The sequence below is a fragment of the Phalangium opilio genome, unplaced genomic scaffold (genome assembly GCF_054372755.1).
Source record: "Phalangium opilio isolate 3A_F unplaced genomic scaffold, DU_Popi_V2 ptg000002l_1, whole genome shotgun sequence".
Classification (NCBI taxonomy): domain Eukaryota; kingdom Metazoa; phylum Arthropoda; class Arachnida; order Opiliones; family Phalangiidae; genus Phalangium; species Phalangium opilio.
The window spans coordinates 10,418,035-10,439,939 of NW_028324144.1; the positions used below are offsets into that span (position 1 = coordinate 10,418,035).

Genomic DNA, 21,905 nt, shown 5'->3' on the forward strand with positions numbered 1-21,905 from the left:
AAATATTTGGTTTGATTATCAAATATTCAGGTGAAATACAATTTTTCCATATTCTACTCTTGGCAGAGCCTCGGTGGTTCAAAGGTAGAATTCTCGCCTGCCACGCGGGAGATCCGGGTTCGATTCCCGGCCGATGCATGTTGTGGTCGTCATTTGATGCATAACGATTTTGTGTTTAAATTGTATTATCTTTACTTCAGGGTCTTTCGAAATTAATAAAAAATTACGAAAAGTATGTAAAATAATAATTTTTAAATTGATAAACCCTTCTAAAAATATTATTTGAGATAATAATTCAAAGAAATATTTGGTTTGATTGTCAAATATTCAGGTGAAATACAATTTTTCCATATTCTACTCTCGGCAGAGCCTCGGTGGTTCAATGGTAGAATTCTCGCCTGCCACGCGGGAGATCCGGGTTCGATTCCCGGCCGATGCATGTTTTGGTCGTCATTTGATGCATAACGATATTGTGTTTAAATTGTATTATCCTTACTTCAGGGTCTTGGGAATATATTAAAAAAATTACGAAAATTAAGTAAAATGATAATTGTTAAATTGATAAATCCTTCTAAAAATATTATTTGAGATAATAATTCAAAGAAATATTTGGTTTTATTATCAAATATTCAGGTGAAATAACATTCTTTCCATATTCTGCTCTTTGCAGAGCATCGGTGGTTCAATGGTAGAATTCTCGCCTGCCACGCGGGAGATCCGGGTTCGATTCCCGGCCGATGCATGTTGTGGTCGTCATTTGATGCATTAGGATTTTGTGTTTAAATTGTATTATCCTTATTTTAGGGTCTTTCGAAATTAATAATAAAAATTCAAAAAGTATGTAAAATGATAATTTTTAAATTGATAAACCCTTCTAAAAATATTATTTGAGATAATAATTCAAAGAAATATTTAGTTTGATTATCAAATATTCAGGTGAAATACAATTTTTCCATATTCTACTCTCGGCAGAGCCTCGGTCGTTCAATGGTAGAATTCTCGTCTGCCAGGCGGGAGATCCGGGTTCGATTCCCCTCCGATGCATGTTTTGGTCGTCATTTGATGCATAACGATATTGTGTTTAAATTTTATTATCCTTACTTCAGGGTCTTTCGAAATTAATAAAAAAAATTCAAAAAGTATGTAAAATGATAATTTTTAAATTGATAAACCCTTCTAAAAATATTATTTGAGATAATAATTCAAAGAAATATTTGGTTTGATTATCAAATATTCAGGTGAAATAAAATTTTTCCATATTCTACTCTCGGCAGAGCCAGGTGAAATACAATTTTTCCATATTCTACTCTCGGCAGAGCCTCGGTGGTTCAATGGTAGAATTCTCGCCTGCCACGCGGGAGATCCGGGTTCGATTCCCGGCCGATGTATGTTTTGGTCGTCATTTCATGCATAACGATATTGTGTTTAAATTGTATTATCCTTACTTCAGGGTCTTTCGAAATTAATAAAAAAAATTCAAAAAGTATGTAAAATGATCATTTTTAAATTGATAAACCCTTCCAAAAATATTATTCGCTATAATAATTCAAAGAAATATTTGGTTTGATTATCAAATATTTAGGTGAAATACCATTTCTTCAAAATTCTACTCTTTGCAGAGCCTCGGTGGTTCAATGGTAGAATTCTCGCCTGCCACGCGGGAGATCCAGGTTCGATTCCCGGCCGATGCATGTTTTGGTCGTCATTTGATGCATAACGATATTGTGTTTAAATTGTATTATCCTTACTTCAGGGTCTTTCGAAATTAATAAAAAAAATTCAAAAAGTATGTAAAATGATCATTTTTAAATTGATAAACCCTTCCAAAAATATTATTCGCTATAATAATTCAAAGGAATATTTGGTTTGATTATCAAATATTTAGGTGAAATACCATTTTTCCATATTCTACTCTCGGCAGAGCCTCGGTCGTTCAATGGTAGAATTCTCGTCTGCCACGCGGGAGATCCGGGTTCGATTCCCGGCCGATGCATGTTTTGGTCGTCATTTGATGCATAACGATATTGTGTTTAAATTTTATTATCCTTACTTAAGGGTCTTTCGAAATTAATAAAAAAAATTCAAAAAGTATGTAAAATGATAATTTTTAAATTGATAAACCCTTCTAAAAATATTATTTGAGATAATAATTCAAAGAAATATTTAGTTTGATTATCAAATATTCAGGTGAAATACAATTTTTCCATATTCTACTCTCGGCAGAGCCTCGGTCGTTCAATGGTAGAATTCTCGTCTGCCAGGCGGGAGATCCGGGTTCGATTCCCGGCCGATGCATGTTTTGGTCGTCATTTGATGCATAACGATATTGTGTTTAAATTTTATTATCCTTACTTCAGGGTCTTTCGAAATTAATAAAAAAAATTCAAAAAGTATGTAAAATGATCATTTTTATATTGATAAACCCTTCCAAAAATATTATTCGCTATAATAATTCAAAGAAATATTTGGTTTGATTATCAAATATTTAGGTGAAATACCATTTCTTCAAAATTCTACTCTTTGCAGAGCCTCGGTGGTTCAATGGTAGAATTCTCGCCTGCCACGCGGGAGATCCAGGTTCGATTCCCGGCCGATGCATGTTTTGGTCGTCATTTGATGCATAACGATATTGTGTTTAAATTGTATTATCCTTACTTTAGGGTCTTTCGAAATTAATAAAAAAATTCAAAAAGTATGTAAAATGATCATTTTTAAATTGATAAACCCTTCCAAAAATATTATTCGCTATAATAATTCAAAGAAATATTTGGTTTGATTATCAAATATTTAGGTGAAATACCATTTTTTCAAAATTCTACTCTTTGCAGAGCCTCGGTGGTTCAATGGTAGAATTCTCGCCTGCCACGCGGGAGATCCAGGTTCGATTCCCGGCCGATGCATGTTTTGGTCGTCATTTGATGCATAACGATATTGTGTTTAAATTGTATTATCCTTACTTCAGGGTCTTTCGAAATTAATAAAAAGAATTCAAAAGGTATGTAAAATGATAATTTTTAAATTGATAAACCCTTCGAAAAATATTATTTGAGATAATAATTCAAAGAAATATTTGGTTTGATTATCAAATATTCAGGTGAAATACAATTTTTCCATATTCTACTCTCGGCAGAGCCTCGGTCGTTCAATGGTAGAATTCTCGTCTGCCACGCGGGAGATCCGGGTTCGATTCCCGGCCGATGCATGTTTTGGTCGTCATTTGATGCATAACGATATTGTGTTTAAATTATATTATCCTTACTTCAGGGTCTTTCGAAATTAATAAAAAAAATTCAAAAAGTATGTAAAATGATAATTTTTAAATTGATAAACCCTTCTAAAAATATTATTTGAGATAATAATTCATAGAAATATTTGGTTTGATTATCATATATTCAGGTGAAATACAATTTTTCCATATTCTACTCTCGGCAGAGCCAGGTGAAATACAATTTTTCCATATTCTACTCTCGGCAGAGCCTCGGTGGTTCATTGGTAGAATTCTCGCCTGCCACGCGGGAGATCCGGGTTCGATTCCCGGCCGATGTATGTTTTGGTCGTCATTTGATGCATAACGATATTGTGTTTAAATTGTATTATCCTTACTTCAGGGTCTTGGGAATATATTAAAAAAATTACGAAAATTAAGTAAAATGATAATTGTTAAATTGATAAATCCTTCTAAAAATATTATTTGAGATAATAATTCAAAGAAATATTTGGTTTGATTATCAAATATTTAGGTGAAATACCATTCTTTCCATATTCTACTCTTTGCAGAGCATCGGTGTTTCAATGGTAGAATTCTCGCCTGCCACGCGGGAGATCCGGGTTCGATTCCCGGCCGATGCATGTTTTGATCGTCATTTGATGCATAACGATATTGTGTTTAAATTGTATTATCCTTACTTCAGGGTCTTTCGAAATTAATAAAAAAATTTCAAAAAGTATGTAAAATGATAATTTTTAAATTGATAAACCCTTCCAAAAGTATTATTCGCTATAATAATTCAAAGAAATATTTGGTTTGATTATCAAATATTCAGGTGCAATACCATTCTTTCCATATTCTACTCTCGGCAGAGCCTCGGTGGTTCAATGGTAGAATTCTCGCCTGCCACGGGGGAGATCCGGGTTCGATTCCCGGCCGATGCATGTTTTGGTCGTCATTTGATGCATAACGATATTGTGTTTAAATTGTATTATCCTTACTTCAGGGTCTTTCGAAATTAATAAAAAAATTTCAAAAAGTATGTAAAATGATAATTTTTAAACTGATAAACCCTTCTAAAAATATTATTTGAGATAATAATTCAAAGAAATATTTGGTTTGATTATCATATATTCAGGTGAAATACAATTTTTCCATATTCTACTCTCGGCAGAGCCTCGGTGGTTCAATGGTAGAATTCTCGCCTGCCACGGGGGAGATCCGGGTTCGATTCCCGGCCGATGCATGTTTTGGTCGTCATTTGATGCATAACGATATTGTGTTTAAATTGTATTATCCTTACTTCAGGGTCTTTCGAAATTAATAAAAAAAATTCAAAAAGTATGTAAAATGATAATTTTTAAACTGATAAACCCTTCTTAAAATATTATTTGAGATAATAATTCAAAGAAATATTTGGTTTGATTATCATATATTCAGGTGAAATACAATTTTTCCATTTTCTACTCTTGGCAGAGCCTCGGTGGTTCAATGGTAGAATTCTCGCCTGCCACGCGGGATATCCGGGTTCGATTCCCGGCCGATGCATGTTTTGGTCGTCATTTGATGCATAACGATATTGTGTTTAAATTGTATTATCCTTACTTCAGGGTCTTTCGAAATTAATAAAAAAAATTCAAAAAGTATGTAAAATGATTATTTTTACCTCTCCGAGTGACGTATGTCACGGAGAGGTTCTGTAACGATCGTGTGTGTCCGTGTGTGTGTGTGTGTGTGTGTGTGTCTGTTGTTACACCCACGTGACCGCGTTCGCAGTTTCCAAATCGGAGCAAACGTGTTCGCCATTTCCGAACTGCTTTCACAGTCACGGAAATGGCTCCTCTACTTGAGTTCTCACACCACCATCTTCTGGTCTTTGTCCATTCCACACGGACACCAGTCTGTACTTACTGGCTACTCTACATGAGTTCTCACACCACCATCTTCTGGTCTTTGTCCATCCCACACGGACACCAGTCTGTACTTACTGGCTTCTAACACCACCATCTTCTGGTCATTGTCCACCCCACATGGACACCAGTCTGAACACACTGGCTTCTAACACCACCATCTTCTGGTCTTTGTTTTTGTCCATCCCACATGGACACCAGTCTGTACTTACTGGCTTCTAACACCACCATCTTCTGGTCATTGTCCATCCCACATGGACACCAGTCTGTACACACTGGCTTCTAACACCACCATCTTCTGGTCCTTGTTTTTGTCCATCCCACATGGATACCAGTCTGTTCACCTGGCTTCTACACCACCATCTTCTGGTCTTTGTTTTTGTCCATTCCACTTGGACACCAGTCTGTACACCTGGCTTCTACTCCATCGTCATCGTTTGGTTTAAGACATTCGCGGCGATCAGCTAGGGTTACGAGAAACGTCTAGCCTCCCTAGGGTGGGTTGTCCACGATAGGTTTTCGCAATTGCGGTTGTTCTTGCTTTTAGCTGTAGTTCGACACCCTTATATACTACCTATTTGATTAAGGCGAAGCAACCGGCGTATGCTTCATTTCAAACGCCAATATTAGTCAAGTCTCTCAAGAATGTTTAATTGTTCTTTTTTAAAACGATGTAACGTTCAATAAGGCGAATAACTAACGAAGAAAATATTAAATATTAATTATATTTATTTTAATATTTAAGATAATCTTGTTTCTCAATTCAAAATTAATACGGAAAGAGTTAAAAAGCAGTCCATGTTTTGTCTGTGTGTGTCCGTCCGTTGTTACAGTAGTGCGCTGCGTTAAAAGTTCGTTTTGTTTTGATGTGTAAAGAAATCCTACAGAACCATAATATTCCCTTTATCCTTAATATAAAGTGAATATGTGGAAATATTTTTCGTAATTATGCTGCATTTAGTACTTTTGTAGCTTTAAAGCTCTATTTCATTTTGATATTCCAAAGATTTTTTTTAATATTATTATTTAAAATGGAATATTATATATTACTTAAGCTATACTACATCTGTTTATAGCATAATCCTTTTTTAAGTGAATACAAGCACAACGCTACTATATTGGTCAAATGAACTTTTATTTGTCAATAGGCTTAGTGAACCAAAAAGTAAACGCTTGGGTTTGGTTTTCGTTTCTGTAATGCAGAGACATTAACGGTTCAGAGTGAGCCGAAAGTTAAATACACTTTTAAATAATTAGGCTTAGATTTTATAATCATGGTGGAAATCTGGGCCGCGTTCAGCAGAGCCCAGCGCTGTTATCATAACGGGATTTTGTTTTTGAATTTTGACGTCACGGTGTTTAGCGCTGAGCTAGCGCGGTCTTCAAAGAAAATAGTCGGCTTTTTGGATAACGTGACGTAAAACGCGTAGTTCTCAGCTTGGCGAAAAAACTATGGAGGAATTAATACAAATAGCTCTATGGGACTATAGCTATTTAATTGGCGTGAAACCAGTTGATCACGCGAGAACATGGCAACCCTGTTGTGAATATGGCTTTGAACATAGAGAGCATACAGTTGAGGAGTAGAAAATTGGGCCTTTACAAACAGGTAAAGGTATATATCTCTCCAAAGTTTTATCTCTTCATTTCCCGTTTTTCCCCCATCGGATGATTTTAATGTGTACAAGTATATCATTATTGGATGTAAAATGTCGTCTGATTTACAGTATATTTGCTATGCTTTGCATACTGCTTTAATATTTCATAAATTTTAACTTAAGAAACATTTCCATATCTGGGTAAATAAGTTTGTAAGTAGTCGTCTTGACTCGGAGAGGTAATATTTTGGTTTTCCCAACTTGTTAAATTGATAAACCCTTCTAAAAATATTATGTGAGATAATATTTCAAAGAAATATTTGGTTTGATTATCAAATATTCAGGTGAAATACCATTTTTCATATTCTACTTTTGGCAGAGCCTCGGTGGTTCAATGGTAGAATTCTCGCCTGCCACGCGGGAGATCCGGGTTCGATTCCCGGCCGATGTATGTTTTGGTCGTCATTTGATGCATAACGATATTGTGTTTAAATTGTACTATCCTTACTTCAGGGTCTTGGGAATATATTAAAAAATTACGAAAATTAAGTAAAATGATAATTGTTAAATTGATAAATCCTTCTAAAAATATTATTTGAGATAATAATTCAAAGCAATATTTGGTTTTATTATCAAATATTCAGGTGAAATAACATTATTTCCATATTCTACTCTTTGCAGAGCATCGGTGGTTCCATGGTAGAATTCTCGCCTGTCACGCGGGAGATCCAGGTTCGATTCCCAGCCGATGCATGTTGTGGTCGTCATTTGATTCATAACGATTTTGTGTTTAAATTGTATTATCCTTACTTCAGGGTCTTTCGAAATTAATAAAAAAATTACGAAAAGTATGTAAAATAATAATTTTTAAATTGATAAACCCTTCTAAAAATATTATTTGAGATAATAATTCAAAGAAATATTTGGTTTGATTATCAAATATTCAGGTGAAATACAATTTTTCCATATTCTACTCTCGGCAGAGCCTCGGTGGTTCAATGGTAGAATTCTCGCCTGCCAAGCGGGAGATCCGGGTTCGATTCCCGGCCGATGCATGTTTTGGTCGTCATTGGATGCATAAAGATATTGTGTTTAAATTGTATTATCCTTACTTCAGGGTCTTTCGAAATTAATAAAAAAATTCAAAAAGTATGTAAAATGATAATTTTTAAATTGATAAACCCTTCGAAAAATATTATTTGAGATAATAATTCAAAGAAATATTTGGTTTGATTATCAAATATTCAGGTGAAATACAATTTTTCCATATTCTACTCTCGGCAGAGCCTCGGTCGTTCAATGGTAGAATTCTCGTCTGCCACGCGGGAGATCCGGGTTCGATTCCCGGCCGATGCATGTTTTGGTCGTCATTTGATGCATAACGATATTGTGTTTAAATTTTATTATCCTTACTTCAGGGTCTTTCGAAATTAATAAAAAAAATTCAAAAAGTATGTAAAATGATAATTTTTAAATTGATAAACCCTTCTAAAAATATTATTTGAGATAATAATTCAAAGAAATATTTGGTTTGATTATCAAATATTCAGGTGAAATACAATTTTTCCATATTCTACTCTCGGCAGAGCCAGGTGAAATACAATTTTTCCATATTCTACTCTCGGCCGAGCCTCGGTGGTTCATTGGTAGAATTCTCGCCTGCCACGCGGGAGATCCGGGTGCGATTCCCGGCCGATGTATGTTTTGGTCGTCATTTGATGCATAACGATATTGTGTTTAAATTGTATTATCCTTACTTCAGGGTCTTGGGAATATATTAAAAAAATTACGAAAATTAAGTAAAATGATAATTGTTAAATTGATAAATCCTTCTAAAAATATTATTTGAGATAATAATTCAAAGAAATATTTGGTTTGATTATCATATATTCAGGTGAAATACAATTTTTCCATATTCTACTCTCGGCAGAGCCTCGGTGGTTCAATGGTAGAATTCTCGCCTGCCACGCGGGAGATCCGGGTTCGATTCCCGGCCGCTGCATGTTTTGATCGTCATTTGATGCATAACGATATTGTGTTTAAATTGTACTATCCTTACTTCAGGGTCTTGGGAATATATTAAAAAATTACGAAAATTAAGTAAAATGATAATTGTTAAATTGATAAATCCTTCTAAAAATATTATTTGAGATAATAATTCAAAGCAATATTTGGTTTTATTATCAAATATTCAGGTGAAATAACATTATTTCCATATTCTACTCTTTGCAGAGCATCGGTGGTTCCATGGTAGAATTCTCGCCTGTCACGCGGGAGATCCAGGTTCGATTCCCAGCCGATGCATGTTGTGGTCGTCATTTGATTCATAACGATTTTGTGTTTAAATTGTATTATCCTTACTTCAGGGTCTTTCGAAATTAATAAAAAAATTACGAAAAGTATGTAAAATAATAATTTTTAAATTGATAAACCCTTCTAAAAATATTATTTGAGATAATAATTCAAAGAAATATTTGGTTTGATTATCAAATATTCAGGTGAAATACAATTTTTCCATATTCTACTCTCGGCAGAGCCGCCGTGGTTCAATGGTAGAATTCTCGCCTGCCACGCGGGAGATCCGGGTTCGATTCCCGGCCGATGCATGTTTTGGTCGTCATTTGATGCATAACGATATTGTGTTTAAATTGTATTATCCTTACTTCAGGGTCTTTCGAAATTAATAAAAAAAATTCAAAAAGTATGTAAAATGATAATTTTTAAATTGATAAACCCTTCCAAAAATATTATTCGCTATAATAATTCAAAGAAATATTTGGTTTGATTATCAAATATTTAGGTGAAATACCATTTTTTCAAAATTCTACTCTTTATAGAGCCTCGGTGGTTCAATGGTTGATTTCTCGCCTGCCACGCGGGAGATCCGGGTTCGATTCCCGGCCGATGCATGTTTTGGTCGTCATTTGATGCATAACGATATTGTGTTTAAATTGTATTATCCTTACTTCAGGGTCTTTCGAAATTGATAAAAAGAATTCAAAAAGTATGTAAATTGATAATTTTTAAATTGATAAACCCTTCTAAAAATATTATTTGAGATAATAATTCAAAGAAATATTTGGTTTGATTATCAAATATTCAGGTGAAATACAATTTTTCCATATTCTACTCTTGGCAGAGCCTCGGTGGTTCAATGGTAGAATTCTCGCCTGCCACGCGGGAGATCCGGGTTCGATTCCCGGCCGATGTATGTTTTGGTCGTCATTTCATGCATAACGATATTGTGTTTAAATTGTATTATCCTTACTTCAGGGTCTTGGGAATATATTAAAAAAATTACGAAAATTAAGTAAAATGATAATTGTTAAATTGATAAATCCTTCTAAAAATATTATTTGAGATAATAATTCAAAGAAATATTTGGTTTTATTATCAAATATTCAGGTGAAATACCATTATTTCCATATTCTGCTCTTTGCAGAGCATCGGTGGTTCAATGGTAGAATTCTCGCCTGTCACGCGGGAGATCCAGGTTCGATTCCCAGCCGATGCATGTTGTGGTCGTCATTTGATTCATAACGATTTTGTGTTTAAATTGTATTATCCTTACTTCAGGGTCTTTCGAAATTAATAAAAAAATTACGAAAAGTATGTAAAATAATAATTTTTAAATTGATAAACCCTTCTAAAAATATTATTTGAGATAATAATTCAAAGAAATATTTGGTTTGATTATCAAATATTCAGGTGAAATACAATTTTTCCATATTCTACTCTCGGCAGAGCCGCGGTGGTTCAATGGTAGAATTCTCGCCTGCCACGCGGGAGATCCGGGTTCGATTCCCGGCCGATGCATGTTTTGGTCGTCATTTGATGCATAACGATATTGTGTTTAAATTGTATTATCCTTACTTCAGGGTCTTTCGAAATTAATAAAAAAAATTCAAAAAGTAAATAAAATGATAATTTTTAAATTGATAAACCCTTCCAAAAATATTATTCGCTATAATAATTCAAAGAAATATTTGGTTTGATTATCAAATATTTAGGTGAAATACCATTTTTTCAAAATTCTACTCTTTGCAGAGCCTCGGTGGTTCAATGGTTGAATTCTCGCCTGCCACGCGGGAGATCCGGGTTCGATTCCCGGCCGATGCATGTTTTGGTCGTCATTTGATGCATAACGATATTGTGTTTAAATTGTATTATCCTTACTTCAGGGTTTTTCGAAATTAATAAAAAGAATTCAAAAAGTATGTAAATTGATAATTTTTAAATTGATAAACCCTTCTAAAAATATTATTTGAGATAATAATTCAAAGAAATATTTGGTTTGATTATCAAATATTCAGGTGAAATACCATTTTTCCATACTCTACTCTTGGCAGAGCCTCGGTGGTTCAATGGTAGAATTCTCGCCTGCCACGCGGGAGATCCGGGTTCGATTCCCGGCCGAAGTATGTTTTCGTCGTCATTTGATGCTTAACGATATTGTGTTTAATTGTATTATCCTTACTTCAGGGTCTTGGGAATATATTAAAAAAATTACGAAAATTAAGTAAAATGATAATTGTTAAATTGATAAATCCTTCTAAAAATATTATTTGAGATAATAATTCAAAGAAATATTTGGTTTTATTATCAAATATTCAGGTGAAATACCATTCTTTCCATATTCTACCCTTTGCAGAGCATCGGTGGTTCAATGGTAGAATTCTCGCCTGCCACGCGGGAGATCCGGGTTCGATTCCCGGCCGATGCATGTTGTGGTCGTCATTTGATGCATAACGATTTTGTGTTTAAATTGTATTATCCTTACTTCAGGGTCTTTCGAAATTAATAAAAAAAATTACGAAAAGTATGTAAAATAATAATTTTTAAATTGATAAACCCTTCTAAAAATATTATTTGAGATAATAATTCAAAGAATTATTTGGTTTGATTATCAAATATTGAGGTGAAATACAATTTTTCCATATTCTACTCTCGGCAGAGCCTCGGTGGTTCAATGGTAGAATTCTCGCCTGCCACGCGGGAGATCCGGGTTCGATTCCCGGCCGATGCATGTTTTGGTCGTCATTTGATGCATAACGATATTGTGTTTAAATTGTATTATCCTTACTTCAGGGTCTTTCGAAATTAATAAAAAAATTTCAAAAAGTATGTAAAATGATAATTTTTAAATTGATAAACCCTTCCAAAAATATTATTCGCTATAATAATTCAAAGAAATATTTGGTTTGATTATCAAATATTCAGGTGAAATACCATTTTTCCATATTCTACTCTTGCCAAAGCCTCGGTGGTTCAAAGGTAGAATTCTCGCCTGCCACGCGGGAGATCCGGGTTCGATTCCCGGCCGATGCATGTTGTGGTCGTCATTTGATGCATAACGATTTTGTGTTTAAATTGTATTATCTTTACTTCAGGGTCTTTCGAAATTAATAAAAAATTACGAAAAGTATGTAAAATAATAATTTTTAAATTGATAAACCCTTCTAAAAATATTATTTGAGATAATAATTCAAAGAAATATTTGGTTTGATTATCAAATATTCAGGTGAAATACAATTTTTCCATATTCTACACTCGGCAGAGCCTCGGTGGTTCAATGGTAGAATTCTCGCCTGCCACGCGGGAGATCCGGGTTCGATTCCCGGCCGATGTATGTTTTGGTCGTCATTTCATGCATAACGATATTGTGTTTAAATTGTATTATCCTTACTTCAGGGTCTTTCGAAATTAATAAAAAAAATTCAAAAAGTATGTAAAATGATAATTTTTAAACTGATAAACCCTTCTTAAAATATTATTTGAGATAATAATTCAAAGAAATATTTGGTTTGATTATCATATATTCAGGTGAAATACAATTTTTCCATTTTCTACTCTTGGCAGAGCCTCGGTGGTTCAATGGTAGAATTCTCGCCTGCCACGCGGGATATCCGGGTTCGATTCCCGGCCGATGCATGTTTTGGTCGTCATTTGATGCATAACGATATTGTGTTTAAATTGTATTATCCTTACTTCAGGGTCTTTCGAAATTAATAAAAAAAATTCAAAAAGTATGTAAAATAATAATTTTTAAATTGATAAACCCTTCTAAAAATATTATTTGAGATAATAATTCAAAGAAATATTTGGTTTGATTGTCAAATATTCAGGTGAAATACAATTTTTCCATATTCTACTCTCGGCAGAGCCTCGGTGGTTCAATGGTAGAATTCTCGTCTGCCACGCGGGAGATCCGGGTTCGATTCCCGGCCGATGCATGTTTTGGTCGTCATTTGATGCATAACGATATTGTGTTTAAATTGTATTATCCTTACTTCAGGGTCTTGGGAATATATTAAAAAAATTACGAAAATTAAGTAAAATGATAATTGTTAAATTGATAAATCCTTCTAAAAATATTATTTGAGATAATAATTCAAAGAAATATTTGGTTTTATTATCAAATATTCAGGTGAAATAACATTCTTTCCATATTCTGCTCTTTGCAGAGCATCGGTGGTTCAATGGTAGAATTCTCGCCTGCCACGCGGGAGATCCGGGTTCGATTCCCGGCCGATGCATGATGTGGTCGTCATTTGATGCATAACGATATTGTGTATAAATTGTATTATCCTTACTTCAGGGTCTTTCGAAATTAATAAAAAAAATTCAAAAAGTATGTAAAATGATAATTTTTAAATTGATAAACCCTTCCAAAAATATTATTCGCTATAATAATTCAAAGAAATATTTGGTTTGATTATCAAATATTTAGGTGAAATACCATTTTTTCAAAATTCTACTCATTGCAGAGCCTCAGTGGTTCAATGGTTGATTTCTCGCCTGCCACGCGGGATATCCGGGTTCGATTCCCGGCCGATGTATGTTTTGGTCGTCATTTGATGCATAACGATATTGTGTATAAATTGTATTATCCTTACTTCAGGGTCTTTCGAAATTAATAAAAAAAATTCAAAAAGTATGTAAAATGATAATTTTTAAATTGATAAACCCTTCCAAAAATATTATTTGAGATAATAATTCAAAGAAATATTTGGTTTGATTATCAAATATTCAGGTGAAATACCATTTTTCCATATTCTACTCTTGGCAGAGCCTCGGTGGTTTAATGGTAGAATTCTCGCCTGCCACGCGGGAGATCCGGGTTCGATTCCCGGCCAATGTATGTTTTGGTCGTCATTTCATGCATAACGATATTGTGTTTAAATTGTATTATCCATACTTCAGGGTCTTGGGAATATATTAAAAAAATTACGAAAATTAAGTAAAATGATAATTGTTAAATTGATAAATCCTTCTAAAAATATTATTTGAGATAATAATTCAAAGAAATATTTGGTTTTATTGTCAAATATTCAGGTGAAATACCATTCTTTCCATATTCTGCTCTTTGCAGAGCATCGGTGGTTCAATGGTAGAATTCTCGCCTGCTACGCGGGAGATCCGGGTTCGATTCCCGGCCGATGCATGTTGTGGTCGTCATTTGATGCATAACGATTTTGTGTTTAAATTGTATTATCCTTACTTCAGGGTCTTTCGAAGTTAATAAAAAAAATTACGAAAAGTATGTAAAATAATAATTTTTAAATTGATAAACCCTTCTAAAAATATTATTTGAGATAATAATTCAAAGAATTATTTGGTTTGATTATCAAATATTGAGGTGAAATACAATTTTTCCATATTCTACTCTCGGCAGAGCCTCGGTGGTTCAATGGTAGAATTCTCGCCTGCCACGCGGGAGATCCGGGTTCGATTCCCGGCCGATGCATGTTTTGGTCGTCATTTGATGCATAACGATATTGTGTTTAAATTGTATTATCCTTACTTCAGGGTCTTTCGAAATTAATAAAAAAAATTCAAAAAGTATGTAAAATGATAATTTTTAAATTGATAAACCCTTCCAAAAATATTATTCGCTATAATAATTCAAAGAAATATTTGGTTTGATTATCAAATATTCAGGTGAAATACCATTTTTCCATATTCTACTCTTGCCAGAGCCTCGGTGGTTCAAAGGTAGAATTCTCGCCTGCCACGCGGGAGATCCGGGTTCGATTCCCGGCCGATGCATGTTGTGGTCGTCATTTGATGCATAACGATTTTGTGTTTAAATTGTATTATCTTTACTTCAGGGTCTTTCGAAATTAATAAAAAATTACGAAAAGTATGTAAAATAATAATTTTTAAATTGATAAACCCTTCTAAAAATATTATTTGAGATAATAATTCAAAGAAATATTTGGTTTGATTATCAAATATTCAGGTGAAATACAATTTTTCCATATTCTACTCTCGGCAGAGCCTCGGTGGTTCAATGGTAGAATTCTCGCCTGCCACGCGGGAGATCCGGGTTCGATTCCCGGCCGATGTATGTTTTGGCCGTCATTTCATGCATAACGATATTGTGTTTAAATTGTATTATCCTTACTTCAGGGTCTTTCGAAATTAATAAAAAAAATTCAAAAAGTATGTAAAATGATAATTTTTAAATTGATAAACCCTTCCAAAAATATTATTCGCTATAATAATTCAAAGAAATATTTGGTTTGATTATCAAATATTCAGGTGAAATACAATTTTTCCATATTCTACTCTCGGCAGAGCCTCGGTGGTTCAATGGTAGAATTCTCGCCTGCCACGCGGGAGATCCGGGTTCGATTCCCGGCCGATGTATGTTTTGGCCGTCATTTCATGCATAACGATATTGTGTTTAAATTGTATTATCCTTACTTCAGGGTCTTTCGAAATTAATAAAAAAAATTCAAAAAGTATGTAAAATGATAATTTTTAAATTGATAAACCCTTCCAAAAATATTATTCGCTATAATAATTCAAAGAAATATTTGGTTTGATTATCAAATATTCAGGTGAAATACAATTTTTCCATATTCTACTCTCGGCAGAGCCTCGGTGGTTCAATGGTAGAATTCTCGCCTGCCACGCGGGAGATCCGGGTTCGATTCCCGGCCGATGTATGTTTTGGTCGTCATTTCATGCATAACGATATTGTGTTTAAATTGTATTATCCTTACTTCAGGGTCTTGGGAATATATTAAAAAAATTACGAAAATTAAGTAAAATGATAATTGTTAAATTGATAAATCCTTCTAAAAATATTATTTGAGATAATAATTCAAAGAAATATTTGGTTTTATTATCAAATATTCAGGTGAAATACCATTCTTTCCAATTTCTGCTCTTTGTAGAGCATCGGTGGTTCAATGGTAGAATTCTCGCCTGCCACGCGGGAGATCCGGGTTCGATTCCCGGCCGATGCATGTTGTGGTCGTCATTTGATGCATAACGATTTTGTGTTTAAATTGTATTATCCTTACTTCAGGGTCTTTCGAAATTAATAAAGAAAATTACGAAAAGTATGTAAAATAATTTTTAAATTGATAAACCCTTCTAAAAATATTATTTGAGATAATAATTCAAAGAAATATTTGGTTTGATTATCAAATATTGAGGTGAAATACAATTTTTCCATATTCTACTCTCGGCAGAGCCTCGGTGGTTCAATGGTAGAATTCTCGCCTGCCACGCGGGAGATCCGGGTTCGATTCCCGGCCGATGCATGTTTTGGTCGTCATTTGATGCATAACGATATTGTGTTTAAATTGTATTATCCTTACTTCAGGGTCTTTCGAAATTAATAAAAAAAATTCAAAAAGTATGTAAAATGATAATTTTTAAATTGATAAACCCTTCCAAAAATATTATTCGCTATAATAATTCAAAGAAATATTTGGTTTGATTATCAAATATTCAGGTGAAATACCATTTTTCCATATTCTACTCTTGGCAGAGCCTCGGTGGTTCAATGGTAGAATTCTCGCCTGCCACGCGGGAGATCCGGGTTCGATTCCCGGCCGATGTATGTTTTGGTCGTCATTTGATGCATAACGATATTGTGTTTAAATTGTATTGTCCTTACTTCAGGGTCTTGGGAATATATTAAAAAAATTACGAAAATTAAGTAAAATGATAATTGTTAAATTGATAAATCCTTCTAAAAATATTATTTGAGATAATAATTCAAAGAAATATTTGGTTTTATTATCAAATATTCAGGTGAAATAATTTTCTTTCCATATTCTGCTCTTTGCAGAGCATCGGTGGTTCAATGGTAGAATTCTCGCCTGCCACGCGGGAGATCCGGGTTCGATTCGCGGCCGATGCATGTTGTGGTCGTCATTTGATGCATAACGATTTTGTGTTTAAATTGTATTATCCTTACTTCAGGGTCTTTCGAAATTAATAAAAAAAATTCAAAAAGTATGTAAAATGATAATTTTTAAATTGATAAACCCTTCCAAAAATATTATTCGCTATAATAATTCAAAGAAATATTTGGTTTGATTATCAAATATTTAGGTGAAATACCATTTTTTCAAAATTCTACTCTTTGCAGAGCCTCGGTGGTTCAATGGTTGATTTCTCGCCTGCCACGCGGGATATCCGGGTTCGATTCCCGGCCGATGTATGTTTTGGTCGTCATTTGATGCATAACGATATTGTGTATAAATTGTATTATCCTTACTTCAGGGTCTTTCGAAATTAATAAAAAAAATTCAAAAAGTATGTAAAATGATAATTTTTAAATTGATAAACCCTTCCAAAAATATTATTTGAGATAATAATTCAAAGAAATATTTGGTTTGATTATCAAATATTCAGGTGAAATACCATTTTTCCATATTCTACTCTTGGCAGAGCCTCGGTGGTTTAATGGTAGAATTCTCGCCTGCCACGCGGGAGATTCGGGTTCGATTCCCGGCCAATGTATGTTTTGGTCGTCATTTCATGCATAACGATATTGTGTTTAAATTGTATTATCCATACTTCAGGGTCTTGGGAATATATTAAAAAAATTACGAAAATTAAGTAAAATGATAATTGTTAAATTGATAAATCCTTCTAAAAATATTATTTGAGATAATAATTCAAAGAAATATTTGGTTTTATTGTCAAATATTCAGGTGAAATACCATTCTTTCCATATTCTGCTCTTTGCAGAGCATCGGTGGTTCAATGGTAGAATTCTCGCCTGCCACGCGGGAGATCCGGGTTCGATTCCCGGCCGATGCATGTTGTGGTCGTCATTTGATGCATAACGATTTTGTGTTTAAATTGTATTATCCTTACTTCAGGGTCTTTCGAAGTTAATAAAAAAAATTACGAAAAGTATGTAAAATAATAATTTTTAAATTGATAAACCCTTCTAAAAATATTATTTGAGATAATAATTCAAAGAATTATTTGGTTTGATTATCAAATATTGAGGTGAAATACAATTTTTCCATATTCTACTCTCGGCAGAGCCTCGGTGGTTCAATGGTAGAATTCTCGCCTGCCACGCGGGAGATCCGGGTTCGATTCCCGGCCGATGCATGTTTTGGTCGTCATTTGATGCATAACGATATTGTGTTTAAATTGTATTATCCTTACTTCAGGGTCTTTCGAAATTAATAAAAAAAATTCAAAAAGTATGTAAAATGATAATTTTTAAATTGATAAACCCTTCCAAAAATATTATTCGCTATAATAATTCAAAGAAATATTTGGTTTGATTATCAAATATTCAGGTGAAATACCATTTTTCCATATTCTACTCTTGCCAGAGCCTCGGTGGTTCAAAGGTAGAATTCTCGCCTGCCACGCGGGAGATCCGGGTTCGATTCCCGGCCGATGCATGTTGTGGTCGTCATTTGATGCATAACGATTTTGTGTTTAAATTGTATTATCTTTACTTCAGGGTCTTTCGAAATTAATAAAAAATTACGAAAAGTATGTAAAATAATAATTTTTAAATTGATAAACCCTTCTAAAAATATTATTTGAGATAATAATTCAAAGAAATATTTGGTTTGATTATCAAATATTCAGGTGAAATACAATTTTTCCATATTCTACTCTCGGCAGAGCCTCGGTGGTTCAATGGTAGAATTCTCGCCTGCCACGCGGGAGATCCGGGTTCGATTCCCGGCCGATGTATGTTTTGGCCGTCATTTCATGCATAACGATATTGTGTTTAAATTGTATTATCCTTACTTCAGGGTCTTTCGAAATTAATAAAAAAAATTCAAAAAGTATGTAAAATGATAATTTTTAAATTGATAAACCCTTCCAAAAATATTATTCGCTATAATAATTCAAAGAAATATTTGGTTTGATTATCAAATATTCAGGTGAAATACAATTTTTCCATATTCTACTCTCGGCAGAGCCTCGGTGGTTCAATGGTAGAATTCTCGCCTGCCACGCGGGAGATCCGGGTTCGATTCCCGGCCGATGTATGTTTTGGCCGTCATTTCATGCATAACGATATTGTGTTTAAATTGTATTATCCTTACTTCAGGGTCTTTCGAAATTAATAAAAAAAATTCAAAAAGTATGTAAAATGATAATTTTTAAATTGATAAACCCTTCCAAAAATATTATTCGCTATAATAATTCAAAGAAATATTTGGTTTGATTATCAAATATTCAGGTGAAATACAATTTTTCCATATTCTACTCTCGGCAGAGCCTCGGTGGTTCAATGGTAGAATTCTCGCCTGCCACGCGGGAGATCCGGGTTCGATTCCCGGCCGATGTATGTTTTGGTCGTCATTTCATGCATAACGATATTGTGTTTAAATTGTATTATCCTTACTTCAGGGTCTTGGGAATATATTAAAAAAATTACGAAAATTAAGTAAAATGATAATTGTTAAATTGATAAATCCTTCTAAAAATATTATTTGAGATAATAATTCAAAGAAATATTTGGTTTTATTATCAAATATTCAGGTGAAATACCATTCTTTCCAATTTCTGCTCTTTGTAGAGCATCGGTGGTTCAATGGTAGAATTCTCGCCTGCCACGCGGGAGATCCGGGTTCGATTCCCGGCCGATGCATGTTGTGGTCGTCATTTGATGCATAACGATTTTGTGTTTAAATTGTATTATCCTTACTTCAGGGTCTTTCGAAATTAATAAAGAAAATTACGAAAAGTATGTAAAATAATTTTTAAATTGATAAACCCTTCTAAAAATATTATTTGAGATAATAATTCAAAGAAATATTTGGTTTGATTATCAAATATTGAGGTGAAATACAATTTTTCCATATTCTACTCTCGGCAGAGCCTCGGTGGTTCAATGGTAGAATTCTCGCCTGCCACGCGGGAGATCCGGGTTCGATTCCCGGCCGATGCATGTTTTGGTCGTCATTTGATGCATAACGATATTGTGTTTAAATTGTATTATCCTTACTTCAGGGTCTTTCGAAATTAATAAAAAAAATTCAAAAAGTATGTAAAATGATAATTTTTAAATTGATAAACCCTTCCAAAAATATTATTCGCTATAATAATTCAAAGAAATATTTGGTTTGATTATCAAATATTCAGGTGAAATACCATTTTTCCATATTCTACTCTTGGCAGAGCCTCGGTGGTTCAATGGTAGAATTCTCGCCTGCCACGCGGGAGATCCGGGTTCGATTCCCGGCCGATGTATGTTTTGGTCGTCATTTGATGCATAACGATATTGTGTTTAAATTGTATTGTCCTTACTTCAGGGTCTTGGGAATATATTAAAAAAATTACGAAAATTAAGTAAAATGATAATTGTTAAATTGATAAATCCTTCTAAAAATATTATTTGAGATAATAATTCAAAGAAATATTTGGTTTTATTATCAAATATTCAGGTGAAATAATTTTCTTTCCATATTCTGCTCTTTGCAGAGCATCGGTGGTTCAATGGTAGAATTCTCGCCTGCCACGCGGGAGATCCGGGTTCGATTCGCGGCCGATGCATGTTGTGGTCGTCATTTGATGCATAACGATTTTGTGTTTAAATTGTATTATCCTTACTTCAGGGTCTTTCGAAATTAATAAAAAAAATTCAAAAAGTATGTAAAATGATAATTTTTAAATTGATAAACCCTTCCAAAAATATTATTCGCTATAATAATTCAAAGAAATATTTGGTTTGATTATCAAATATTTAGGTGAAATACCATTTTTTCAAAATTCTACTCTTTGCAGAGCCTCGGTGGTTCAATGGTTGAATTCTCGCCTGCCACGCGGGAGATCCGGGTTCGATTCCCGGCCGATGCATGTTTTGGTCGTCATTTGATGCATAACGATACTGTGTTTAAATTGTATTATCCTTACTTCAGGGTCTTTCGAAATTAATAAAAAGAATTCAAAAAGTATGTAAATTGATAATTTTTAAATTGATAAACCCTTCCAAAAATATTATTCGCTATAATAATTCAAAGAAATATTTGGTTTGATTATCAAATATTCAGGTGAAATACAATTTTTCCATATTCTACTCTCGGCAGAGCCTCGGTGGTTCAATGGTAGAATTCTCGCCTGCCACGCGGGAGATCCGGGTTCGATTCCCGGCCGATGTATGTTTTGGCCGTCATTTCATGCATAACGATATTGTGTTTAAATTGTATTATCCTTACTTCAGGGTCTTTCGAAATTAATAAAAAAAATTCAAAAAGTATGTAAAATGATAATTTTTAAATTGATAAACCCTTCCAAAAATATTATTCGCTATAATAATTCAAAGAAATATTTGGTTTGATTATCAAATATTCAGGTGAAATACAATTTTTCCATATTCTACTCTCGGCAGAGCCTCGGTGGTTCAATGGTAGAATTCTCGCCTGCCACGCGGGAGATCCGGGTTCGATTCCCGGCCGATGTATGTTTTGGTCGTCATTTCATGCATAACGATATTGTGTTTAAATTGTATTATCCTTACTTCAGGGTCTTGGGAATATATTAAAAAAATTACGAAAATTAAGTAAAATGATAATTGTTAAATTGATAAATCCTTCTAAAAATATTATTTGAGATAATAATTCAAAGAAATATTTGGTTTTATTATCAAATATTCAGGTGAAATACCATTCTTTCCATATTCTGCTCTTTGTAGAGCATCGGTGGTTCAATGGTAGAATTCTCGCCTGCCACGCGGGAGATCCGGGTTCGATTCCCGGCCGATGCATGTTGTGGTCGTCATTTGATGCATAACGATTTTGTGTTTAAATTGTATTATCCTTACTTCAGGGTCTTTCGAAATTAATAAAGAAAATTACGAAAAGTATGTAAAATAATTTTTAAATTGATAAACCCTTCTAAAAATATTATTTGAGATAATAATTCAAAGAAATATTTGGTTTGATTATCAAATATTGA

At 33.7% G+C, this 21,905-nt stretch overlaps 55 non-coding genes across 55 annotated transcripts; all 55 read left to right on the plus strand.

Moving 5' to 3' along the window:
• Positions 1-67: 67 nt before the first annotated feature.
• TRNAG-GCC (transfer RNA glycine (anticodon GCC)) lies at positions 68-138 on the plus strand. Its single transcript has one exon. It is a non-coding gene; the product is annotated as a tRNA-Gly (tRNA).
• A 230-nt stretch (positions 139-368) lies between these two features.
• TRNAG-GCC (transfer RNA glycine (anticodon GCC)) lies at positions 369-439 on the plus strand. The gene has a single exon. It is a non-coding gene; the product is annotated as a tRNA-Gly (tRNA).
• Positions 440-671: 232 nt separating this feature from the next.
• Positions 672-742, plus strand: TRNAG-GCC (transfer RNA glycine (anticodon GCC)). The gene has a single exon. It is a non-coding gene; the product is annotated as a tRNA-Gly (tRNA).
• A 575-nt stretch (positions 743-1,317) lies between these two features.
• On the plus strand, positions 1,318-1,388 carry TRNAG-GCC (transfer RNA glycine (anticodon GCC)). The gene has a single exon. It is a non-coding gene; the product is annotated as a tRNA-Gly (tRNA).
• A 232-nt stretch (positions 1,389-1,620) lies between these two features.
• TRNAG-GCC (transfer RNA glycine (anticodon GCC)) lies at positions 1,621-1,691 on the plus strand. The gene has a single exon. It is a non-coding gene; the product is annotated as a tRNA-Gly (tRNA).
• A 231-nt stretch (positions 1,692-1,922) lies between these two features.
• TRNAG-GCC (transfer RNA glycine (anticodon GCC)) lies at positions 1,923-1,993 on the plus strand. The gene has a single exon. It is a non-coding gene; the product is annotated as a tRNA-Gly (tRNA).
• A 534-nt stretch (positions 1,994-2,527) lies between these two features.
• On the plus strand, positions 2,528-2,598 carry TRNAG-GCC (transfer RNA glycine (anticodon GCC)). The gene has a single exon. It is a non-coding gene; the product is annotated as a tRNA-Gly (tRNA).
• A 231-nt stretch (positions 2,599-2,829) lies between these two features.
• Positions 2,830-2,900, plus strand: TRNAG-GCC (transfer RNA glycine (anticodon GCC)). Its single transcript has one exon. It is a non-coding gene; the product is annotated as a tRNA-Gly (tRNA).
• Positions 2,901-3,131: 231 nt separating this feature from the next.
• TRNAG-GCC (transfer RNA glycine (anticodon GCC)) lies at positions 3,132-3,202 on the plus strand. Its single transcript has one exon. It is a non-coding gene; the product is annotated as a tRNA-Gly (tRNA).
• Positions 3,203-3,475: 273 nt separating this feature from the next.
• Positions 3,476-3,546, plus strand: TRNAG-GCC (transfer RNA glycine (anticodon GCC)). The gene has a single exon. It is a non-coding gene; the product is annotated as a tRNA-Gly (tRNA).
• A 232-nt stretch (positions 3,547-3,778) lies between these two features.
• Positions 3,779-3,849, plus strand: TRNAG-GCC (transfer RNA glycine (anticodon GCC)). The gene has a single exon. It is a non-coding gene; the product is annotated as a tRNA-Gly (tRNA).
• Positions 3,850-4,081: 232 nt separating this feature from the next.
• TRNAG-GCC (transfer RNA glycine (anticodon GCC)) lies at positions 4,082-4,152 on the plus strand. The gene has a single exon. It is a non-coding gene; the product is annotated as a tRNA-Gly (tRNA).
• A 231-nt stretch (positions 4,153-4,383) lies between these two features.
• On the plus strand, positions 4,384-4,454 carry TRNAG-GCC (transfer RNA glycine (anticodon GCC)). Its single transcript has one exon. It is a non-coding gene; the product is annotated as a tRNA-Gly (tRNA).
• A 231-nt stretch (positions 4,455-4,685) lies between these two features.
• Positions 4,686-4,756, plus strand: TRNAG-GCC (transfer RNA glycine (anticodon GCC)). The gene has a single exon. It is a non-coding gene; the product is annotated as a tRNA-Gly (tRNA).
• Positions 4,757-7,096: 2,340 nt separating this feature from the next.
• Positions 7,097-7,167, plus strand: TRNAG-GCC (transfer RNA glycine (anticodon GCC)). The gene has a single exon. It is a non-coding gene; the product is annotated as a tRNA-Gly (tRNA).
• Positions 7,168-7,700: 533 nt separating this feature from the next.
• Positions 7,701-7,771, plus strand: TRNAG-GCC (transfer RNA glycine (anticodon GCC)). The gene has a single exon. It is a non-coding gene; the product is annotated as a tRNA-Gly (tRNA).
• A 230-nt stretch (positions 7,772-8,001) lies between these two features.
• Positions 8,002-8,072, plus strand: TRNAG-GCC (transfer RNA glycine (anticodon GCC)). Its single transcript has one exon. It is a non-coding gene; the product is annotated as a tRNA-Gly (tRNA).
• A 570-nt stretch (positions 8,073-8,642) lies between these two features.
• Positions 8,643-8,718, plus strand: TRNAG-GCC (transfer RNA glycine (anticodon GCC)). Its single transcript has one exon. It is a non-coding gene; the product is annotated as a tRNA-Gly (tRNA).
• Positions 8,719-9,254: 536 nt separating this feature from the next.
• TRNAG-GCC (transfer RNA glycine (anticodon GCC)) lies at positions 9,255-9,322 on the plus strand. The gene has a single exon. It is a non-coding gene; the product is annotated as a tRNA-Gly (tRNA).
• Positions 9,323-9,856: 534 nt separating this feature from the next.
• Positions 9,857-9,927, plus strand: TRNAG-GCC (transfer RNA glycine (anticodon GCC)). The gene has a single exon. It is a non-coding gene; the product is annotated as a tRNA-Gly (tRNA).
• Positions 9,928-10,159: 232 nt separating this feature from the next.
• On the plus strand, positions 10,160-10,230 carry TRNAD-GUC (transfer RNA aspartic acid (anticodon GUC)). Its single transcript has one exon. It is a non-coding gene; the product is annotated as a tRNA-Asp (tRNA).
• Positions 10,231-10,461: 231 nt separating this feature from the next.
• TRNAG-GCC (transfer RNA glycine (anticodon GCC)) lies at positions 10,462-10,532 on the plus strand. Its single transcript has one exon. It is a non-coding gene; the product is annotated as a tRNA-Gly (tRNA).
• A 232-nt stretch (positions 10,533-10,764) lies between these two features.
• TRNAG-GCC (transfer RNA glycine (anticodon GCC)) lies at positions 10,765-10,835 on the plus strand. The gene has a single exon. It is a non-coding gene; the product is annotated as a tRNA-Gly (tRNA).
• Positions 10,836-11,066: 231 nt separating this feature from the next.
• Positions 11,067-11,137, plus strand: TRNAG-GCC (transfer RNA glycine (anticodon GCC)). The gene has a single exon. It is a non-coding gene; the product is annotated as a tRNA-Gly (tRNA).
• A 231-nt stretch (positions 11,138-11,368) lies between these two features.
• On the plus strand, positions 11,369-11,439 carry TRNAG-GCC (transfer RNA glycine (anticodon GCC)). Its single transcript has one exon. It is a non-coding gene; the product is annotated as a tRNA-Gly (tRNA).
• Positions 11,440-11,671: 232 nt separating this feature from the next.
• Positions 11,672-11,742, plus strand: TRNAG-GCC (transfer RNA glycine (anticodon GCC)). The gene has a single exon. It is a non-coding gene; the product is annotated as a tRNA-Gly (tRNA).
• Positions 11,743-11,973: 231 nt separating this feature from the next.
• TRNAG-GCC (transfer RNA glycine (anticodon GCC)) lies at positions 11,974-12,044 on the plus strand. Its single transcript has one exon. It is a non-coding gene; the product is annotated as a tRNA-Gly (tRNA).
• Positions 12,045-12,274: 230 nt separating this feature from the next.
• TRNAG-GCC (transfer RNA glycine (anticodon GCC)) lies at positions 12,275-12,345 on the plus strand. Its single transcript has one exon. It is a non-coding gene; the product is annotated as a tRNA-Gly (tRNA).
• A 231-nt stretch (positions 12,346-12,576) lies between these two features.
• On the plus strand, positions 12,577-12,647 carry TRNAG-GCC (transfer RNA glycine (anticodon GCC)). The gene has a single exon. It is a non-coding gene; the product is annotated as a tRNA-Gly (tRNA).
• A 231-nt stretch (positions 12,648-12,878) lies between these two features.
• Positions 12,879-12,949, plus strand: TRNAG-GCC (transfer RNA glycine (anticodon GCC)). The gene has a single exon. It is a non-coding gene; the product is annotated as a tRNA-Gly (tRNA).
• Positions 12,950-13,181: 232 nt separating this feature from the next.
• Positions 13,182-13,252, plus strand: TRNAG-GCC (transfer RNA glycine (anticodon GCC)). The gene has a single exon. It is a non-coding gene; the product is annotated as a tRNA-Gly (tRNA).
• Positions 13,253-14,089: 837 nt separating this feature from the next.
• On the plus strand, positions 14,090-14,160 carry TRNAS-GCU (transfer RNA serine (anticodon GCU)). The gene has a single exon. It is a non-coding gene; the product is annotated as a tRNA-Ser (tRNA).
• Positions 14,161-14,392: 232 nt separating this feature from the next.
• Positions 14,393-14,463, plus strand: TRNAG-GCC (transfer RNA glycine (anticodon GCC)). The gene has a single exon. It is a non-coding gene; the product is annotated as a tRNA-Gly (tRNA).
• A 231-nt stretch (positions 14,464-14,694) lies between these two features.
• TRNAG-GCC (transfer RNA glycine (anticodon GCC)) lies at positions 14,695-14,765 on the plus strand. Its single transcript has one exon. It is a non-coding gene; the product is annotated as a tRNA-Gly (tRNA).
• A 230-nt stretch (positions 14,766-14,995) lies between these two features.
• Positions 14,996-15,066, plus strand: TRNAG-GCC (transfer RNA glycine (anticodon GCC)). The gene has a single exon. It is a non-coding gene; the product is annotated as a tRNA-Gly (tRNA).
• A 231-nt stretch (positions 15,067-15,297) lies between these two features.
• On the plus strand, positions 15,298-15,368 carry TRNAG-GCC (transfer RNA glycine (anticodon GCC)). The gene has a single exon. It is a non-coding gene; the product is annotated as a tRNA-Gly (tRNA).
• A 231-nt stretch (positions 15,369-15,599) lies between these two features.
• On the plus strand, positions 15,600-15,670 carry TRNAG-GCC (transfer RNA glycine (anticodon GCC)). The gene has a single exon. It is a non-coding gene; the product is annotated as a tRNA-Gly (tRNA).
• A 232-nt stretch (positions 15,671-15,902) lies between these two features.
• Positions 15,903-15,973, plus strand: TRNAG-GCC (transfer RNA glycine (anticodon GCC)). The gene has a single exon. It is a non-coding gene; the product is annotated as a tRNA-Gly (tRNA).
• Positions 15,974-16,202: 229 nt separating this feature from the next.
• On the plus strand, positions 16,203-16,273 carry TRNAG-GCC (transfer RNA glycine (anticodon GCC)). The gene has a single exon. It is a non-coding gene; the product is annotated as a tRNA-Gly (tRNA).
• A 231-nt stretch (positions 16,274-16,504) lies between these two features.
• On the plus strand, positions 16,505-16,575 carry TRNAG-GCC (transfer RNA glycine (anticodon GCC)). The gene has a single exon. It is a non-coding gene; the product is annotated as a tRNA-Gly (tRNA).
• Positions 16,576-16,807: 232 nt separating this feature from the next.
• TRNAG-GCC (transfer RNA glycine (anticodon GCC)) lies at positions 16,808-16,878 on the plus strand. The gene has a single exon. It is a non-coding gene; the product is annotated as a tRNA-Gly (tRNA).
• An 837-nt stretch (positions 16,879-17,715) lies between these two features.
• TRNAG-GCC (transfer RNA glycine (anticodon GCC)) lies at positions 17,716-17,786 on the plus strand. The gene has a single exon. It is a non-coding gene; the product is annotated as a tRNA-Gly (tRNA).
• Positions 17,787-18,018: 232 nt separating this feature from the next.
• On the plus strand, positions 18,019-18,089 carry TRNAG-GCC (transfer RNA glycine (anticodon GCC)). Its single transcript has one exon. It is a non-coding gene; the product is annotated as a tRNA-Gly (tRNA).
• A 231-nt stretch (positions 18,090-18,320) lies between these two features.
• Positions 18,321-18,391, plus strand: TRNAG-GCC (transfer RNA glycine (anticodon GCC)). The gene has a single exon. It is a non-coding gene; the product is annotated as a tRNA-Gly (tRNA).
• Positions 18,392-18,621: 230 nt separating this feature from the next.
• Positions 18,622-18,692, plus strand: TRNAG-GCC (transfer RNA glycine (anticodon GCC)). Its single transcript has one exon. It is a non-coding gene; the product is annotated as a tRNA-Gly (tRNA).
• Positions 18,693-18,923: 231 nt separating this feature from the next.
• Positions 18,924-18,994, plus strand: TRNAG-GCC (transfer RNA glycine (anticodon GCC)). Its single transcript has one exon. It is a non-coding gene; the product is annotated as a tRNA-Gly (tRNA).
• A 231-nt stretch (positions 18,995-19,225) lies between these two features.
• On the plus strand, positions 19,226-19,296 carry TRNAG-GCC (transfer RNA glycine (anticodon GCC)). The gene has a single exon. It is a non-coding gene; the product is annotated as a tRNA-Gly (tRNA).
• Positions 19,297-19,528: 232 nt separating this feature from the next.
• TRNAG-GCC (transfer RNA glycine (anticodon GCC)) lies at positions 19,529-19,599 on the plus strand. Its single transcript has one exon. It is a non-coding gene; the product is annotated as a tRNA-Gly (tRNA).
• Positions 19,600-19,828: 229 nt separating this feature from the next.
• On the plus strand, positions 19,829-19,899 carry TRNAG-GCC (transfer RNA glycine (anticodon GCC)). The gene has a single exon. It is a non-coding gene; the product is annotated as a tRNA-Gly (tRNA).
• Positions 19,900-20,130: 231 nt separating this feature from the next.
• TRNAG-GCC (transfer RNA glycine (anticodon GCC)) lies at positions 20,131-20,201 on the plus strand. The gene has a single exon. It is a non-coding gene; the product is annotated as a tRNA-Gly (tRNA).
• A 232-nt stretch (positions 20,202-20,433) lies between these two features.
• On the plus strand, positions 20,434-20,504 carry TRNAG-GCC (transfer RNA glycine (anticodon GCC)). Its single transcript has one exon. It is a non-coding gene; the product is annotated as a tRNA-Gly (tRNA).
• A 232-nt stretch (positions 20,505-20,736) lies between these two features.
• On the plus strand, positions 20,737-20,807 carry TRNAG-GCC (transfer RNA glycine (anticodon GCC)). Its single transcript has one exon. It is a non-coding gene; the product is annotated as a tRNA-Gly (tRNA).
• A 231-nt stretch (positions 20,808-21,038) lies between these two features.
• On the plus strand, positions 21,039-21,109 carry TRNAG-GCC (transfer RNA glycine (anticodon GCC)). The gene has a single exon. It is a non-coding gene; the product is annotated as a tRNA-Gly (tRNA).
• A 231-nt stretch (positions 21,110-21,340) lies between these two features.
• On the plus strand, positions 21,341-21,411 carry TRNAG-GCC (transfer RNA glycine (anticodon GCC)). The gene has a single exon. It is a non-coding gene; the product is annotated as a tRNA-Gly (tRNA).
• Positions 21,412-21,643: 232 nt separating this feature from the next.
• Positions 21,644-21,714, plus strand: TRNAG-GCC (transfer RNA glycine (anticodon GCC)). Its single transcript has one exon. It is a non-coding gene; the product is annotated as a tRNA-Gly (tRNA).
• Positions 21,715-21,905: the final 191 nt, after the last annotated feature.